The 21010-nt window shown below is 37.3% G+C and overlaps 1 protein-coding gene across 7 annotated transcripts in view; it reads right to left on the bottom strand.

Annotated features, from left to right (window-relative positions):
* The window catches only part of TBC1D5 (TBC1 domain family member 5), a 299834-nt gene that overhangs the window by 140394 nt on the left and 138430 nt on the right, over positions 1-21010 (bottom strand). The window lies entirely within an intron of this gene.

Raw genomic sequence — 21010 nt, 5'->3', positions numbered from 1 at the left:
ATATAAAAATGAAAAAAAAACAGAGGAGGAATGATCTAGATTGTCTATTATTCCACCTGATTGTTTAATTATAAAACCACTGTTGTTTTGTAAAGGACAACCACTTAGGAACAATATGATCAAATGAGGTCATCTCACTCTAGTTGTCCAAAGCTAATTTTAGTAAACAAGTACATCCTACCGAAATTGTGTTTTCTGTTTCTAGCCACTAAAAAGCCAACATCTTTTCTTGAATGGCAGGGGGTTGGACTAGATAGCCCATGTGGTCTCTTTCCAACTCTATGATTCTATCTTAAAACTTGCATTACTTGTTAGATCCTTATATTATTTTTTGTTGAACAATTAATTTATAAATCCAAAGAAATAGTAAAATTTTGAACTATATTTATAATTTATATCTATTTTAGAGTTTTATTAAGCTGGTATGCATTTTGCACTGATATAATATTAAATGTTTTGTTTGATAATTGTTTTAACTGAATTGCTTATTCTATACTTACAATTACTGTGGTCTGATCTGTTCAATAAGTGCTTAAATACTATGGTCTTTCTGAGATAAGATAAATAAATCTGTTGTATCAGTCTTCTGTCTAGAACATGTTGGGTATATATCAACACCTAAAACACCGATTTAGGGGAAATAGTTGCAGAATTAAGTTTAACAATGGTAACAAGAAAGTTACCACTGTTTTAAAAATGGCTTAAGAAGTAACTAGTCCTGATGGCACATATTAAAAAGTTCTTAAAGAACTCAAATGTTGCCAATCTATATTGATAGTTTAGCAAAAAAACTGGTGAGTAGTAACACCCATAGATAATTTTGTATATTGTAAATTTTCAACTATGCCTGTTGTAAGATTCCTTCAGACTGAAACTGGAGAAAAGGTGGGACATAAATATAATGAAAATGATGGTGAGATTGACAATGATAATGTTGTTGTTAAGTGCCTTCAAGATAGCTCCAACTTATGGTGACACTATCAATGGGTTTTCTTGACAAAATGTATTCCAAGGTTTGCCATCGCCTTTGCACAAAAGCTCTGAGGTCCTGACTTGCCCAAGGTTATTCAATGGGTTTCCAAGACTGTATGGAGTTTCAAACCCTAGATTTTTTGAATCCTAATCGAATGTCCCTATAACAACACACTAACTAATTCAAATACAGCTACTGTTCATGAAATACATGAGGTTTTGCTGAATAACACTCTTTGGGCCAAATATAAACACAAAATAATATGCCTCGCAATAACTATTCTTATTTGTTATAGTAAAGAAAGGAAAAAAGCAAGATATACAAATCTCACCATCATTGCTGTTTGAGAAAAGAAAAATTATATCCAACACAAACCTGCTTTTCACCAAATCCACTCTCTGAAAAAAAAAATGTTTTCTGCACAGCATGGCATTTGAAACTTTTATAGGAAATTCAGCAGAAATATAAGAAGCTCAGATTAGTAAAGCCAGCCACAGACGTTAAAGCCTGGCCTCAGAAACAGGAAGCGCTTCAGCATTAGGACTGCAGGTGCCAAGATCAACCAGATAAACACTGTTATCTATAATTACTTCATTTTTAGCTTAAATCACAGGTAATGAGGGAACTCAGCCTCGAAAAGGCAATTAAGAACTGTACACAGTCTTTTTGCTTTCTGTGGAAAGAAAAATATTTTAGAAATTGTTCAAGGATTCATCCATTTTAATTCTTCCCACAGTAAAGATCTTTTATAATGTTGAAATAATGATTAGTATTATGCACAGTTTGGACAAGTAGGGAGAATCTCTTAGTAAAATGAAATGAGCTATCAAAGTAAGAAACAATCCAGCAAATTTATTTTAAATATCTGGTATCAAACAAGTACTTCTTAATTATCCTTGATATTTGTGTTACACAATTATTTCATGATTTTATTTTTATTTTTTACATAAATGCAAAACCCCTATTCATAATATAGATATATCTGAATGATTCTACTATATTGTTATGTTTATATCCCACCTTATAATAGTTAAAAGAAACATAGCTTTTAAAATGTTATTTTTCTGTGCCTTCCAGTTGTCTCTGATTGATGGCAACCATGAAGACAAGGCTTTGTTGGCAAAAAAGGGTTTGCCATTGCCTTCCTCTGAGATTCTGACTTTCCAAGGTCATTCAATGGTTTTCATGGCTGAGTAGGAATTTGAACCCTGGTCTCATGGAAACCCAGTACTAAGCTCAAATCACTTCACCGTGCAAAAGAAGCTCTTTCAAACACACACACAACAACAACAATTAAACTACTCATAAAATTAAAACCAATTAAACCACAAACACAACAAACAAAATAAAACAAGTCCTAACCTTAATGTGGAAAGACAGCAAGTCGGATGCCAAGGGAGTTCCAGGAACTTGGATGCAACCAATGAGAGCATTCTCTCATTGGGTGTACATAAGGTTGGTGGGAAAGAGAAAAGCCCTTATGCACAGATTCCCAAAGCATGGCTGGCTCATATGGGAAAATACGGTCCTCCAGATAACCTGGGTCATTCCAAAGCAAGCTTCAACCCATGTCTCATTATAAGACTTTGCATATATGGTATCTTAAAAAACAAAAAAAACAAACCCAAAGCAATGTTCTCCCATTTCCTTAAATTCTAACAGTTCGGTAAAATAAATTGAGGAAACATGTTTTCTAGCTCTCCAGTGCTTTACGGAACAATTTGTGAAATAGCTAAAGAACATCCACTGTATGTTTGTCAAGTCTGAAGCTTTAGGGCAGTGGTCCGTGGACCAACAGTGGTCTGCAAGAACTAAAATAGGGTCTGTGGCCTCACCTTTACTACACCAGTGCAGTCTTATGAAACCCTCTTATAGTGCTGAGGCTTATTAAATATGGTTTTCTGTGGGCGGATAGATGTTGACTACTGGATGGCATATATTCTGTATCAGAAACTAGAGCTGATGTGGTCTATCCAATGCAATTTTCTGAATCCTCACCCAAATAACCAAACTGAATCTAAAGTTGACCAAAAACTGATTCGTATTAGTGTCACTTTTACATAGTCATGTCTCAGAAAGAGAGACATGACTATGTAAAAGCGACACTAATATTTGTCAATGTAGAAGGCAGTAGGAAAATCGGAAGCCACACAGGTGGATATACGTGTCAAGGAAACCACATCCTTGAGTTGCTAAGACCCGAGCAAGGCTGTTGGTAGTAGAGTGCCTTGGAGGTGTCTCCTTCAAAGGTTCAAATAATCAAAGTTTGACTTGATAGCAATTAAATACAACAAAGCATTTCTACATCTACTATCCATCCATCCTGTTTTTTCAAAATAGTTTCCTTTAAAACCCCTTTTAATTTCTCCCTATTGCCACTTGGTTTGAGCCAATTTTTGATTTCCTTCTAGAAGATCTCTTCATTTTATTTAATCATTGAAGAATTTTTAAAGGAATCCTGTTTGTGGAATCCTCAATTTATGCTTTGAACAGTTGTTCACTACAAAGTCTGGAGTTCAAGTTATCAGAATTTGTTTTAGTTATATACTATCTTACTTAGCGTCTCTTCCATCTTGAATACGAAGAGAAGCTTCCTGATATTTTCAGGTAATGTACTGCTACTGAATTTTCAAAATGGTAGAAGCTGTATAAATATTTGCAATAAAAAAGCAGCTTACTTGGTAAAGCTTACATTTCCTAAACTTATTTTCAAACCATGCCTACAGCCATTTTTGAAGTCAGATATTCTCACACTGCCTTGGTCTTCCTTTATGCATTTTTGGGGATATAGTGAGGATGTGCCTCATTATTTATTTATATTATTCTTTATATTCTGAAGAACATTTGAGTCTCTATCTTGTCTTGCTTATGCTATCAACATAGTTTCAGAAAATGTTTTATGAATTTGCCCACTATCCCAATGTAATTGTTTTTGCAGCAAATAATATTCAGACAAAATTTATTTCTGACATTGCATTGAAATTGATTATTCTGGTGATGTTTTTACCTAATTGAAGCATCATTATTTACTTTTTGGGCAAACTCACTAGATATCCTTGGGTAAGTCATAATACCTTAGACTAAAGTGGAACAAAAGTAGGAAGTCACTGATTTTTCTGAAAAATTACTACTATACGCTGTGGTATCTAGTCACTTGGGTATTACTACCTCCATAAGAGTATGACATTCATTTAAGGAACTGCACAGGTAACAACTGTTAAGCATCACTGGATGTTGAAAATATTGATTCTAGCTGACCTGATACTATATCTGTCCCGGGCATGTAGCCGGGGGGGGGGGGGGGGGGGCTTGAGGGGCTTCAGCCCCCCCCCCCCCCGAAATTCTCATGGTGGTTCGCGAAAAGGCCTTACTGGTGCATTATTTAAACTGTTATGTTTATTCATATCATGATCTGATCACCATACTCAATATATCCCATATGAATGGGGGTATTGGGGTAATGATACAAAAGGTTTGCTAGGCTAGACCTTCTTTCACTCAGCCACCCCCTGAAACCCCTCCTGAAAAAAATTAGCCCCCCCCCCCGAAATGAAATTCTGGCTACGGGCCTGATCTGTCCCCTTCTTACCTGCTAAATCTATCTATCTGATCACTGGACTTAATATTATTTTCTTTAGTTGGTAAAGTTGGTAGAACTAGAGACCTTATGACTTAAACCATGGCAGAACATGGAAAATGGGATATAAAATTAAAATTTCTTTACACAATGTCTCACAAAACAAAAGCAAACATAACATTTTAAACATAACCTGGATTTGGAGATATTGTAATATGAAAGTGCAAAAAATTCTGGAACTATTGATTACAATAGGATTCACTGCAATTTTACCATTTGAAGTGACCATCTCCATGCTGAGAAAACAACTATCATATACAGATCCCTAAACTTGGCCAACAATTTGCTCATGATTCAGTAGCAGATGTTCTTGCTTTTAGGTCACTAAAAACCTTATGAACTAGTTCCACTCTCCAAGGAACAAGTGCCAGCATGATTAAGATCTGAACATGCACAACTCAACACTAAAAGAAGCATGGTGCCATTTATCTGTCAATTTCAGTCACAAAGGCACAAAGATGATTTGAGTTTAGAGTTTAAATTAATTCTGATACAGTAATTTCACTGCGTTATTTAGGCCCACTGTGCTTCAAGAAGTTTTAATAAATATTTTAATTCACGCTCACTTTAGTAATGAACTATTTTTATAATGCATATGTGAAACAGTACTTGTTAAAACTTTAAAAACCTATGACAAAGACATTAACATAAGGCATGAAATATATTAAAGGAATGCTAGAATTTATCAGAATAAAAGGAAGCCTTTTAAAATTACAGCGACAGAACATTAATGATTCCAAAATGCTAACAATTTATCGTGACTGCTTTTGTTACTTAGAACAACTTTATTGGATACTTCCATTAAAGCTAGTTGTAGAAAATGAAGTATAAGAATGTAGCTGTATTCTCCCTATTCATCCAGACTCCTGCCTGCAGCTGTCTTGACGTGATCATTCTCAAAGGCTCTCACGGCAAGAAAGCACAGCTTTGTGGCCCTCTCCATACAGAATGAATTGAGTACAGGGGATGATTTTTAACAAACACTGCTTATCCTACAAGCAGGAAGTTCCTAACATCAAGCAGCAACCTGGGTAGCTCTCTGTTTGTTCTGACCCGAGAATAACTTCTCTCTTGTTGTAATCAGAGTGTTCTGTCCAAAGAAGGCAATCCTCATGTGCTACTGTCAGAAATATTTAAAGGAAATATTTACTCTGATACATCATTACATGCATGTGTTTTCTTTCTTTGACCACAAAGGACTAGTGTATTTCATCACATAATCATTGCTTCTCCTTGAGAAAGGCAAAATGGGATTTTTGCTTTCCCCCACATAATAGTAGATCCGAGGAACGGACTGTGTGAGAGCTGGGGAGAGCTGGAAGGCTTCCCACGATGCCGCCAACTGATCGAGGCTGATCAGCTGATGACAGTGAGGAAAGCTGAGAAAAGCTTCTCCACTCTTTTTGGCAAGAGCATGTATGGTGAAGGCTCACCACTATGCACGCCTGCCAGGGAGAACTATGGAGCCTCCCTCAACTGCAGACAGCTGACAAGATTGATCAGCTGGCTGCAGCCCAGAAAAACCTTCCAGCTCTCTCCAGCAGGTGCGTGCAGAGGTGAAGGGTGCCTGCTGGGGAGAACTATGGGGCCAAGAAGGCATGTGGGCGGAGAGGCTTATGCAGTCTCTTTCAGCTGCCAGAGTTTGATGGCGGCCTCCTGCTGGCAGCTGAAGGAGGCCCTGTAGACTTCACTCACCCACACGTGCTGGAAGGAGAGGCCTATGAGGTCTCCCTCAGCTGCCAGATGGAGGAGGTCCCATAGACGTCCAATATTTCACTGCATAATAGTCACACCCCATTTTTTTTGAAGAGGACAAGGGGGGAGGGGAGGGGAGTGCAGCCATTATGCAGTGAAATATGGTAGCTGCTTTTTAGGGCAAGAGATAGAATAAGTACATTAACATATGGACAATATAGGGTATTTCCAGGCTTGCTATGTCTCATATTTCCCATCTCATTCTTTATATAATTATGATTTTTAAAAGTTCTTTCCAAAGTCTAAAATGGTATCAAATTTCTTCTTAGTGCCAACACTCCTTAATTGTGGGGATCTGGGAGTCTCTGGGAGGGCATAAAGAATGGGGTGGATGTTATGGGGAGGTGGGTGTGGGAGGGGGATGGTAACTAGACTCATATAGGTCCTTTTTAACTTGTGGAATTATGCAATATAATAATTTTATTCGGCCAGCACCTTAAACACGGTGACTCGGACACCATCTCAGCCCTATTGACTTGTAAATGCCTTTTTACTTTTAATATTTTGACTGTATGCTATTATTAGATCTAGTAGTAAACATGTTCTAAATGTTTGATTTATATTTTTAAATTTCTAAGTTTGTTATTTTTGAGTTGTTCTATAAGTACACCTGATGTTGTTTATTTTATTGTTTATGATTTGATCTGCTTGTATGTAAAGCTTATTATTATTATTATTATTATTATTAGTTTCACCTCATGCAAGAGAATAGTTATTTCATAAAATAGACACATTCAACACCTTCAATTAATTTCTGACTTATGATGACACTAAGACGAAGTTATCATGGGGGTTTGTCAGCAAGGTTTGCTCAGAAGAAGTTTGCCTTTGCTCTCTGTTTCTTTTGTGGAGAGAAAAAGCAGGGTATAAATAAACATAATCATTGATTAATCATAATTCCTCTGATGTTGAGAGAATGTGACTTGCTCAAGATCATTCAATTGGTTTCTGTGGTTGAGCAGGGCTTTGAATCCAAGACTACAACTGGTTTCCACTCAATTTACCACATTATGGCTCTCTATTCACTGATATACCTCAACATCATTCAAAATTATAGACAAAACTATTTAATTATAGGTCCAGTAACTGAATAAATATGGGTAAGGAAGACGAACAAAAAGAAACTCCTCTAACAGTCATGCTACAGACCAAGCCATTCATTTTTAATAGAGCCTAAGTTTACACTCTTCTCAAAGGCAACAGATTTGCGTTTTTAAAAAAGGATCAATGATATTGGTAATGTAGCTTCTAGTTCCCTCCCAGTTGCCCATACAGATAAGTTCCTTTACTCACCCTCACAGTTATCCTCAGTGTGTTTACGAGAGAGTGGCAGATCAAGACATTTTGTGTCAAATTTCACCTCCCTCTTCACTGGTGTCCTGGCCTAGTGTTTTAAAAGTCCCACTATCCTATTCAGACATCAATTCCTCCCTTCATCTATCTTTCTGTGCTTTGTTATTGGAAGAAGATTGTTGATGCAGTCATGCTTATATACAAAATGATTACTTGTCTGACACTATAAAGAATGCAGGTGTACACACTAACTGGAGCAGATATACAACTTAAGGTCTTTCACAAATTTTATGTAATCTTGAATGCACAGATGGTGGTTACCAGCACAATATAAATGAATTAAGCAATAGTGTTGGAAATCAGAAAAAAAAACCTGAAAGTGTCAAAGCAGTCTGCATTTATTAGAATTACATTCAGAGTAATAGTTATAAACCTCAGCTCATTAAAAGGAAGAACTTAGGTTAACTTTCATGCCTTTACACAGTACATATGAGAAATACTTAACAAATGATGAGAAAATCCATTAAAGAGATTTTGCCCTGAAAATAATATTCTAAGGTCTGGTTCAATTTGCTTCCACTGAGGAGAAAAAACCAGCTAGTATTAGTATATATTTAGGAAAATAACTATGAAACAAAAGTTTAAAATGTTCACCTTCACTTTTATTTCATAGGTCACTGTTATACCATCTAATAAGATAATTAAAAACATGCAAGCAGCTGGTACTGCGGCTAAACAGATTAATGTAATAGTCTGTAGTCATATGTGCTGGCAAGAGGTTCACCTCTTTGGCGAGGAGAAGGTCAACTGCCCTTGGGAAGGAGAGAAAGACAGTATTTCTACTTTCTAGTGACATTGTATTGCAATGGAGACTAGTTTTCTAGCCAAAGGAGCTGCCTTGCCTGGTAACTGATAAGAGGAAAATGTTTTACCTAAAAAACAGGCAAATTTCTTCAATTGTTATTTGTTTTGTATAAAAAGGCCAATACAGAATCTGCTTCTTTCTTCCCCCACTATTGAGATAATCAGAAACCAAACTGTGGATTAGAACTAATAAGAAACATGGAAAAGCTTTTCAACAGTAGTAGTTCATTTTCCAGGCAGAAGTGCTGGCTTTGACCTTTTAATCTCTTGATAGTTTGTAGGCAAGTTACTTGAAGGATCATATTCCATGTGAGCTGCCTGTGAATCTATGGATATCTTATTTTAATCCTGCTGACAATCTCAGTACAAGCAGTGATGTGAAAAAGGGACTTTTCAGTAGTCATGCTTCAGTCCTCATTCTATAATCACCTTTTTAGTCACCTATAATCGCCTTTTCGATGTATCTCCTTAATATTAAAGCATTGTGAAGTGGTTTAAGAGATGGACTATGACTCTATGGCCCCTGCCACACCTCTGAATAAAATCCCACATTTTCTGCTTTGAAGTGGAATATAGGCAGTGTGGACTGAGATAACCCAGTTCAAAGCAGATATTGTGGGATTTTCTGCCTTGATATTCTGGGTTAGATGGCTGTGTGGAAGGGCCCTAAGAGACTACCACTCTGCCATGGAAAGCCACTGGTGACTGTATACAAGAAGTCATGCTCTCCCAATTTTTTTTACAATGATTTTTTCATTATTATTATTATAATTATTATAATTATTATTATTATTTCCAAAGTGTATTCATTATAACAAAGCTATTGACATACAAAGCCACCAATCGGCAGTAGTAATTTTACACTTTCCAAAAACAGTCAAACCCATGCGTGTCCCATTTGAAAGAAACCTTCCCGACCCTACACCAAGATAGAGTCTTACAATAATTTGTCCTATCCAGCAATATATATTTATATATGTAACATTTACAAAAGTATTCAAAATCATATAACATTTATCATAATCTTGAACTTCTTTCTGACCATGTATTTCTAATCACTTGACACTATTACAGACCAGTCTTTAAATGTTCTATCTCTATATTGTGCGAAAGGCTTCCAATTATTTTGAAAACATTGTATTGTTCTATTTTTAAGAAAACAAGTTAGTTTACCAAATACTCAAAAATTTAGCAGTTTGGTCAACTATTCATTTACAGATGGAATAATACTTTCTTTCCAGTGTCTGGAATAAACTATTCAAGGAGCTGTTACAGTGTTTTGAAAGAAAACAATATTTTTCATGTTCATTTACCAGTCCCAACAAAAATATTTATGGTGAGAACGGTATGTTCTGTTGTAAAATGATTTGGATTGCTTTTTTAACAGCTGTCCAATATGCATGGGCTTTATGACAGGTCCATCACATGTGGAAAAAAGTCCTTTCTTTTCTCTTACATTTTTAACATTTGTTATCCACTATTTTGTTTTTATTCATCTTGGCAAGTTTTACTACGGTGATGAACAACCTGGGAAACATTTTATAAGTTTTCTTTCAATTCATTTGCTTTTGTAAATGTAAGGCCTTTGTTCCGCATTCCTTCCCATATGTTCATATTTATTTTATGACCCACATCTTTTGCCCAATTTACCATACAGACTTTTACTTGTTCTTCACTTGTCTCATATCTCAATAAAAATTGATAAATCCTTACGATATGTTTACTTTATTCTAGCCATAATATTTTTTTCCAGCTCAGCCATTTTGTTTTCAAAGCCATATTGGGGATCTTGATTAAATTTCTGTTTAATTTGCTCATAAGTGAACCATCCAATATTTAACCCTTCTTGTTTCAATTGTTCTCTTGATTTTAGCATAGATTGATTATTTATGAACTTGAGTATCTTCTTGTATCTTATCCATTCCTCTATGTCTTCTTTCTTAATCACCTGGAAAGCTTCATGTGGTAAAATCCAGAGTTGGGTCTTATGTCCAAATTTCAATTTATGATTTAACCGAATTCTCAAAAGTGCTTTTCTCATAATATTATTTGTGAAGCTCTTGTCTATTTGGATTTGTCATTCCAAATATATGCATGTCATCCAAATGGTAAACTATAACCTTCTCTGGTCAAAATTCTCTCATTTTCTAGCATCATCCAATCTCTCATCCACAAAATTGCAGATGCTTCGAAATACAATTTCATTTATGATAATTGGCACGGTCTGAAACTAAAATACCTTTGGTAACACGTTCATCCTTATTGCTGTAATTCTTCCTAGTAAAGATAACTTTTTTTCCCAATTCATAAGATGCCTCATTTCCTTCCAAACATGGACATAATTGCTTTCAAACATTGTTGACACCTTGTCTGTTAGCCAAATTTCAAAGTATTTCATTTTTCTGTCTATTTGAAATCCTGAGTCTTCCATCAGTTTTTGTTTGTCTTTCTGTTGCAAATTTTTAACAATCATCTTGGTTTCATAATCTGCTAACAACTAGTTCAACACAACTATTGATTCTGCTGGGTTTTCCACTAGCAGCATTAGGCCATAGGCATACGCACATATTTTTGTTGCACTTTTCTGACCTTTAAAGCTCTTCTATTAGATTCTTTGCATCTTTGATTTAATAGCACTTCCAATACTGTTACGGAGAGAAGTGGCGAGAGAGGGCAGCCTTGTCTACCTCCTTTAGATATCTTAAAATGTGCTGTTAATTCTCCATTTACTTTTATCCTTACTACTTGTCATTTGTAGATTGGAGTTATCCATCCCATGAAGTTTGAGCCTACTTGCATTTTTCCCAACACTGTCAGTAAAAATTCTCACCTGATATTATTAAATGCTTTCTTCTGCATCCACCAATATTAGTGCACCCCCTTTCTCATTATGTTTCTCCCAATATACCAGTGCATTCATTGTTACTCTGATATTATCTTTAATTTGTCCGCCTGGGAGAAATCCAATCTGGTCTTTCTGAATTAAAACTTTCTTAAATCTTTCTGCTATTACAGTTGTGTATATTTTGTAGTCTGTATTGAAAAGTGAAATCCATCCATCTGGGTATGGAGATTTCCCTGCCTTTAACTTTTCAATGGCTTTCCATATTTCCATTATTGATATCTGTGTATTCAAATTTTTCTGTTGACTCTCAGTCAGTTCCGTTGTTTTAACCTGTTTCAAGTATTTTATAATTTCTCTCTCAATTTTACAGGAAGATAATAGCACATTGCCACATAGTAACAAGACAGTAACAAGAGTGTTAAGATATATAATGGAACACTAAGGTGAAATCTCATGGGAAGACAAGCGAACAAATGTCAGTGTGCTGGAAGAAGCAAAGACCACCAGCATTGAAGCAATGGTCCCCCGCCATCAACTCTGCTGGACCGGCCATGTTGTCTGGAGGCCCGACCACCATCTCCCAAAGCACTTGCTCTATCCCGAACTCAAGAACAGAAAACGGAATGTCGGAGTGCAAGAAAAGAGATTTAAAGATGGGCACAAAGCCAACCTTAAAAACTCTGACATAGACACTGAGAACTGGAAAGTCCTGACCCTTGAGTGCTCCAGTTGGAGGTCACCTGTGACCAGCAGTGCTGTAGAATTTGAAGAGGCACGAATGGAGGGTGAAAGAGAGAAACGTGCCAAGAGGAAGGTGCGTCAAGCCAACCCCGACCGGGACCGCCTTCCACCTTGAAACTGATGCCCTTACTGTGGGAGAAGATGCAGATCAAGAATAGGGCTCCACAGTCACCTACGGACCCACCACCAGGACACCGATCTTGGAGGACCATCATCCTTGGGCAACAAGGGATTGCCTAAGTAAGTAAGTAAGTAAGTAAGTAAAGGTGAAGATTCTCCATGCTATTGTATTTCCAGTTTTTATGTATGGCTGTGGAAGCTGGTCAATGAAGAAAACTGTCAATTTGTCTGAAAACTTGTGCTGGAGGAAAGTTCTACAGATACCATGGCCTGCCAAAAAAACAAATAAGTGGGCCCAAGAGCAAATCAAGCTCAAACTCTTCATAGAAGCCAAGATACCTACACAGGGACTGTCATGCCTGGAATGTTTTGTCAGAAGACATGACTAAATAAAAAAAAATTGGTAAGATAGAAGGCAGTAGGGAACATAGAAAGGCCAGATCAGTATTGGAGACTCAATACCAGAGTTTGCTGGACTTCTGAAGACAGGGTGACTTAAGGTTATCATAAGACAAAGTCATGTTGGTAGGAATTAAGAACAACATCTTAAATTGGACATTGCTGCTGGTTTATTACTTTTTTCTCATCATAGTCAATGCTTATTTCCTTTTGTTTATATATTGTTATTATTTGCACTGGTTACTAGCATTTTATTCTGATTGTTAATCCCCTCACTTTCTACCTCCTCTATGCAACAAGGGCAAAATGCATTGTAAGCACTTTAGGTGGGAAGAAGTTTGATGGCAGAAAAAAAATGTCAGCACTATAAAAGTAAGGAAAGCAATTTGTCCCTAAGTACTGTATATACTCGAGTATAAGCCTAGTTTTTCAGCCCTTTCTTCAGGCTGAAAAAGCCCCCCTCAGTTTATACTTGGGTGAGGGTCGTGAGGGGGAAAGTGTGGGGATAAAAGAAGGGCTTATTTCAGCTCCTCGCCTTCCTGTCAGGATCCTCATCTTTCCGCACAGCAAACCCAGCTCTCCTTCCTCTTCTCCTACCTCACGTAGCACACACCTTCCTCTCCTTTCTCAGCACAGCACGCATCTTCCTGTCTTCCTCTCTCAGCAAAGCATACACCTTCCTCTCCTCTTCTCTGGGCACTTTTCCTTACTCATATACACACAGCATTTCCCCCAAAATGTATAGTTAAAATTAACTATGGTGATTATTGGAAGAATATGTATGCATACTTACATTGAAGGAGTTTAGAATAATGATTTAATGAGAGTTGGACAGTCTTATCTTAAATTACAGTTTTATGTTAATATTAAAAAACATTTAACCTACTGATGCCTCAATTCATGAAATTTTATTGACATCTATTTTTATTTTGAAATTTACCTGTAGCTGCTACATTTCCCACCCTTGGCTTATACTCAAGTCAATAAGTGTTTCCAGTTTTTTGTGGTAAAATTAGGTGCCTCCACTATATACGAGTACTTGGAATCAATGCAAAGTATTCAAGATATAACAGAAAGACATGGAAGAATTGGTAGAGGGGATTGTGAAAGATAAATGGTATAATGTCCTTACAGCCAATGTTGATTTAAGTTTGTGTTTCTTTCTGAAGGTGAAATTAATTTCCTTAATAAAAAGAAATATATAACTATATAAACACAGACATAATTGTTGTATAATTGTTGTACACATAATACATTCTATTACAACATGGAATGGGAAATCCATGAACATGTAAATCAAATGTAAATTCCTACAACTGTAAAGATTTACGTAAATTACCAAGAGCTCTGTGCAGCATATCAGAAAGAGAACTACACTAGAAACAGGAACAGTTAGCATATTCATTTAGATATGCCACCCTTTATGAAGGTGCATGTTCATAAATTACATCAAAATCAATGGTTCTTGCATATGCATAAGTACATACAATTGTAATCATTAATTTCTCATTGTTTAATCTAACTGTATATAACTGTGATAACAAACCCCATCAAAAGTTGCTGTGATAAAGTTCTATTGGATTATTAAGAAATTTTAAAATTATTTTTACATAATCATACTTTATTTCAGTGTCACAATCATGCATTCTTGCTCATCAAATCCTTGTCTGTTCTTTGCACTGTAATTTGTAACTTGGAGCTCTCAAATTTACAGTTATCCTCATTATATGTTTGGAGTTACTTGTTACAGAGCATAAAATATTCATTTCACACCTTAAATGTTGTTATACTACTTAATAGGAGTGTCAGTCTGCCAACTATTAAAAACCCGAGTTCCCCCCTTCTTTAATATACTGTATGACCTAGCTCTATCGTTTTCACTTTATAATTGTTACAATAAATTAATACTACATATGGCAATAAAAGCTGGCTCTCTCTCTAAAAACAATTTAGCACTATTTAAGCATAGCTGTTGTTTACTATTTACTTTCAAAGCACTATTACAATTCATTGATCAAATAGGAACAGGTAGCTTACCATTGACTGTATCTCTTCCGGCAGGCCTACCCAGTAAATTTTAAGCTATGAATTCAATTTTAGAAGTATGAATTATTTAAATGTGTTTTACTCTTATGTCTGTCTTTTAATATATGTGTTTTAATGGTCTTATGTTTTTTATCTAGGCATTTTACCTCACACATTTAGGAGAGATAGGTAGCAAATAACTGTATTATGTATTTGTTATTTATTCTAATACCGGTAGAAGTAACTATAGAAAGTGAAAACTGCAATTTTTTTTATCGTATCAGGAGCGACTTGAGAAACTGCAAGTCGCTTCTGGTGTGAGAGAATTGGTCGTTGCCCAGGGGACGCCCGGATGATTTGATGTTTTATCATCCTTGTGGGAGGCTTCTCTCATGTCTCCGCATGAGGAGCTGGAGCTGATAGAGGGAGCTCATCTGCCTCTCCCCGGATTCGAACCTACAACCTGTCGGTCTTCAGTCTTGCTGGCACAGGGGTTTAACCCACTGCGTCACCGGGGGCTCCAATGAAGAACTGCAATGAAGAAGGAACAAGAATAGGAGGAGGAAACCTGGACACTGTGACAGCTGCTCTTGATGGGAGGATGATACTAAGGTGATAATGATGCAGGCCACACCAGAGTAGCTCAATGAGGTGAAAAAGAAATGAAAAGTAACGGAAGATCTAGTCAGTCAAAGAGAACAATGAAGAGGAAATCACTCTGACAGTTGGTGGAGAACTATTAAAGGGACATTAGCTTGGCAGACTGGTACCTGTGTGGAAGATAGGAAAGGGGAGGGGTTTTTGCCTAGCTACTGAACTTTAGAACATTTTGGTTCAAGCATCTGTGAAACCCATTTGTGTAAGGCACAGGAACCACAAAGAAGAACAAAGGTACTGTCACATGATAGATGTTTTGGCTTGAAGGGGGCAAGTATGTTTTTAAAATACTTTTTTAAAAGGAAGGGGATACAGGGACTGAATTAGGGGATTATTTGGGTATTGTTTTATTCTAGTGTCTGCATTTTTTTTTGTTTTAATTGAGTGAATTTAGGTTGCATTTCTGGAACATTTAATAAAAATTAATATAATAACTTTATTCTTATACCCTGCCACCATCTCCCTGAAGGGACTCGAGAGAACTTACATATGGGACAGAAAGTCCAACAGACATAAAAGCAAAACAATCCATTTAAACATAAACACCACTAAAATAAGAGCATCGTAAAATACAACAATCCAGATAAAACACAATTAAACGTAAGAGAATAAAAGAGCAGCACTGAAGCTCCATCACAATTTCAACAATTAAAAAAAGTTTTAAAAGGGGGAAGAGAAGGGGAGAAAATGGTTAAGCCAGTATTTTCTGATTCTCCAGGAAGTCTTATCTTATTTTTCATTAATAATATATATGAAAATATAAGAACAATGATCATTTAAAAATCTAATTAGTGTTGTATTCAGCTAATCAGTTTTGTTTTCTAGAAATTATTTATTTGTTGTATTCATATCTCACTTTTTCTCTTTCAAAGGAGACTCAAAGTGACTAACACTCAAAATCACACAATTGACTTCATCACAAAGAGCTGGAGAAAACTATGGAAAGCAGGAGAAAGAGTGGAGTTTCATGGAGTTCTGTCTTTAAAGAACATGAAGAATTTACTCCTTTTTTATGTATAATTTTTATTGATTAACATTTATGCTTGCAGACACGTAAAGAGGGGGAACAACAGTGGTAATAGGAAAGTAGGAAAATAGGAAAAAGGAAAAGAACAAAAAAAAAAAAAGAAGGTTGGAGGTAGTTGGGGAGGCTGGAAGGGGTTGAAGTGATTAAAAAAAAATGTGAGGGAAGTAGTTTATGGTGAGGAATTTCCAGTCCATTCCACAGAGATGCAAACATCAGTTTGAAAAAAAAAATGAAAAAAGTTTTCTTTGTGTCGTCGCTATCCGAGTATTTTGATTATCTTATTTATATATTGATATTAATCTTCATTTTTTCCTGCAAATATTTTTTCAGTTGGTTCCACTCGGTTTGATTTTCCTTTTTCTGATTTTCAATTATCTATTTAATTCCCATTGAGAAATGGGATCATACCACCACATGTGGTGGGATTGTAAGATCATCAAGAAATACTGGATAACAATCCATAGGCACTGCCAACAAATTGAAACCCGAATATTACCTGTTGAATATAACAGATTTTGAAATTGGGAAAAACAAAGAAAAGATTCTTTTTTATCTCACAGCTGCGGCGAGAATTACGATCGCCCAAAAAATGGAAAGACAAAGACCCTCCAATAATAGAGAACTGGCTCTCCAAGATTGGAGAATTTATGAACATGGATAGACTGTCAAAGAATTTACTCACTCCTGTCACACTAAGATCACCTCCTCCTGCTCCTAATTAAACAATCCAACTCTGTTGGTTCTCTTGGACTCTGTTGGTTCTCTTGGACATCTCAGTGGCTTTCGATACCATCGATCATGGTATCCTTCTGGGATGACTCTCTGGGATGGGTCTCGGGGGCACAGTTCTGTCGTGGCTTCGGTCCTTCCTGGAGGGTCGATCCCAGATGGTAAAGCTGGGAGACGCCTGCTCGGACCCCTGGCCTTTGACCTGTGGGGTTCCGCAAGTCTCTATTCTATCTCCCATGCTTTTTAACATCTACATGAAACCGCTGGGAGAGGTCATCCGGAGTTTTGGAGTTAGGTGCTATCTCTACGCAGATGACACACAACCCTACTACTCATTTCCACCTAATTCGATGGAGGCCCCTCGAGTGCTGGACGAGTGCCTGGCCGCTGTGGCTATCTGGATGAGGAAGAACAAGCTGAAGATCAATCCCGACAAGACAGAGGTCCTCCTGGTCAATCTTTAACCGGATCGGGGTATAGGGTGGCAACCTGTCCTGGATGGGGTTACACTCCCCCTGAAGTCACAGTTCCGCAGCTTGGGAGTCCTCTTGGATTCATCACTTACGCTGGAGGCTCAGGCGTCGGCGGTGTCCGGGAAGGCTTTTGCACAACTAAGACTTGTGCGCCAGCTGCGACCGTACCTCGCAACGGTTGATTTGGCCGGGGTGGTCCATGCCTTGATCACCTCTAAATTGGATTACTGTAATACGCTCTACGTGGGGCTGCCCTTGAAAACAGCTCGGAAATTCCAACTGGTTCAAAGGGCGGCGGCCAGGATGTTAACTGGCGCTCCTTACAGAGAGAGGTCAACCCTCCTGTTTAAGGAGCTCCATTGGCTGCCGTTTACCTACCGAGCCCAATTCAAGGTGCAGGTGCTTACCTACAAAGCCCTAAACGGTTTGGGACCTGCCTACCTGCGTGACCGCATATCCATTTATGAACCCATGCGCTCACTTTGTTCATCCGGAGAGGCCCTGCTCGCGATCCCACCTGCGTCGCAGGCGCGTTTGGTGGGGACGAGGGACAGGGCCTTCTCTGTGGTTGCCCCCCAACTTTGGAACACCCTCCCCAAAGACATTAGACTAGCACCCACGTTGGCAGTCTTTAGGAAGAACTTGAAGACCTGGTTATTCCGATGTGCCTTTCCAGAATAGGATAACATCCAGCACTACGTCCCAGAAGCACTTTATTAGAGTTTAAGACTCTCTGCACATTGCACTTGCCCAGAATTCCAACATACCACCTCACACACCCAGCACTTTTTTAACCTGTACACATCATTGGCCTGGCCCTGGTTTTATTGTGTAATAGTGTAATGTTTTGTTGTGTTATTGCTTATGTTTTTAATTTGCTTTGCATCGTATTGTTATTGTTTGTTGTTGTTGTGTTGAGGCCTTGGCCTTTGTAAGCCACATCGAGTCCTTCGGGAGATGCTAGCGGGGTACAAATAAAGTTTAATAATAATAATAATTCCCATCACATGGGCAGGTGATGATTACTATCATTTCAAGGATACCAGCACACTTTTGAAAACAGGCATCCTTTAAGGCAGCGCTGCCTTCAAGACCTTTCCACTGAAGCAGGTTTAAGACATTTTTTAAAAGGTGGCACTTTCCCTGATGTCATTTGTTCCCATTGTCACCCCAGGATTTTGATTATTTCTTTAAAAAAAATCATTCCGGATCTTAGGAACTGGTTTTAAATTAACCCTCATCTTTCCCAGAACCTTTGCATTGGCAATCATAGGAAGTGGTTTTAAATTAACCTTGATCTTTCCTCAAGCTTCTTGGCATTAGCGATCTGGGGAAATGGGCATTTCAGCTCCGCCCACACACAATGTCATCATTTTATTTACAAGCGGTCAACAAATTGGCCATTTCGCTCATCTCTATGCGGGGAATTTAAAAATAAGTTGATTGCCAACCAGTTTAGGAATCTGTGGAGAAAATAACACTTTAGAAATGGCAAAATACCTCACCCCACAGTTAAAGCTTGCATCGTGTGAAGGGCATCATTTGTTGCCATTTCTTAAATGTGTAGAAACGCTGATTTTACTATGTGTGATGAAGCCCAAAGCATATAAACATTAAAATAGAATTAATTATGGGACTTATGAAAACACATAGGTAAAACAAATAAAATAAGTACAACCCCATTAAAAAACCTGTTAAACTACTTAAAAGACAGCAGCCCCTGGTTTGGTCTTAAAGACGTTTTAGCTTGCCAACAGAAGGTTTTAACTTGCCAACAGAAGGACAGTTTCCCTAAGTAGGGAATTCTAGAGCCACGGGGCAGCCACCGAAAAGGCCTTCTTACGTTTTCACCAACCATGCTTGCGATAATGCTGGGACTGAGAGAAGGTCCTCTCCTGAAGATCTCAGGGCCTGGGCTCCTGCATTACTCCAAACTGTCCCATGGATCTGAGCACCCACCACCACCACCACCACTGTGAAGCACAGCCTTCCTATATTGGGCAGGCTAACAAGTGGCTAATAAAAACAAACAGGCAGTTGTTAAAAATAAGGTAGTAGACTTTGCCTCAGATAAAAAGATGTCTTGAGAGATGGGGATAAGTTAACAGATCTTGGAAAAATGGGGAAAGAAGCAAAGCAAAACACCGGACATGTTTGTTTCTTAATAAAGCTTTGTTAGAACATCATCCAATATTTTAAAGGCAACTGCTGTATAAAATGTTTCTCATGGGTTTCTCGAAATTGTGCAGGAAAGCTATACCTTTATACTAGCCAGGAGATGCTGCCGAGATTTGTGTGCTGGATCATAAGGAAAGGAGAGTGTGGTCATCCATGATATGTTTCCTGAATGACTTTTACATATGATTATCAGTAGATTGTTCCATGTTATTAAAATAATTTTTATTTCATGAGCTAATGATATAGAATTTAAGGCCTCTAATACTCTTACATGTTTAGACAAATCACTTTATATACATATGTACATATAATAAAAACAAAAACTAAGAATGAAGTGTGTAGTCTTGAGACCCTCTCAGACTATGCAATGATAGCACTATAATTCAACTTAAATTGTCAAGATAATATTCTAAAGAACCCCTGGGTTTGTAATTAAGGAAAAACTTAGAGCTATCTTGTTGTTCCTCTCTAAAAGGAAAATACCAGGATTCCATAGGATGGAAGGCAATAAAAATGCTATCAAAGTATTATAATTATATAATGAGAAAGGGCCTTTGTTTACTGCGCCTCTAAAATGATAATATAGAATTTTTTAAAAGCACAAAATAAGCTGAGTAACATTATAATTCAACTGGCGTTCCCCATGAGAAAGTTTACAATATTTGGGACTGTTTAAAATGGAAAATAGGCAAGTACAGGAAAATATGTCCAAGGTATGTAAAGGTAAATGTGGTGTGAACAAAGTAGAGATAAATGATTTTCCTCTTTTACACAAAACTAACACCATTCACTATAACTGAATGGTGAGTTTCACAGAAAGTAAAAGGAAGTTTTTTGTTGTTTTTCCCACAAGAAGTGGTGATAGCTACCTAGTTGGATATCATCAAAAAGGAACTGGATCAGTTAGCAGATGATGGGGTATATATGTAGAGGTGTGTGTGTGTGTGTGTATGGGGGGAGGGTGGCGGCAATATGTTCCTATACATTAGTTTGTGAGGAGCATGAGCAAAGGATAATGCTACACATATGTCCTGTTCATGGACCTTCTACCAGCAACAGTCTAACAGGATGCAAGAGCACACAAGTTTTTTGGTTTGAGTCAGCATTCCATCTTTTAGGTTCCTAACAACAGGCAGCTACTGTTGTCTAATTTGCAGAGTCAAAATGAAAGTTTTCAGTTGTCTTCCTCATTTACTTCATTGATACTTTCACCATACCAGAAAGAGAAAGTGCAAATCAAAATATGTAATATATGTTCAATGCATTCAATATGTATTATATTTGTCTGTCTTAA

This window comes from Anolis sagrei, chromosome 6 (genome assembly GCF_037176765.1).
Source record: "Anolis sagrei isolate rAnoSag1 chromosome 6, rAnoSag1.mat, whole genome shotgun sequence".
Taxonomy (NCBI): domain Eukaryota; kingdom Metazoa; phylum Chordata; class Lepidosauria; order Squamata; family Dactyloidae; genus Anolis; species Anolis sagrei.
Note: the sequence above shows the minus strand (reverse complement) of the source record. Positions and strands in the feature narration are given on the sequence as shown.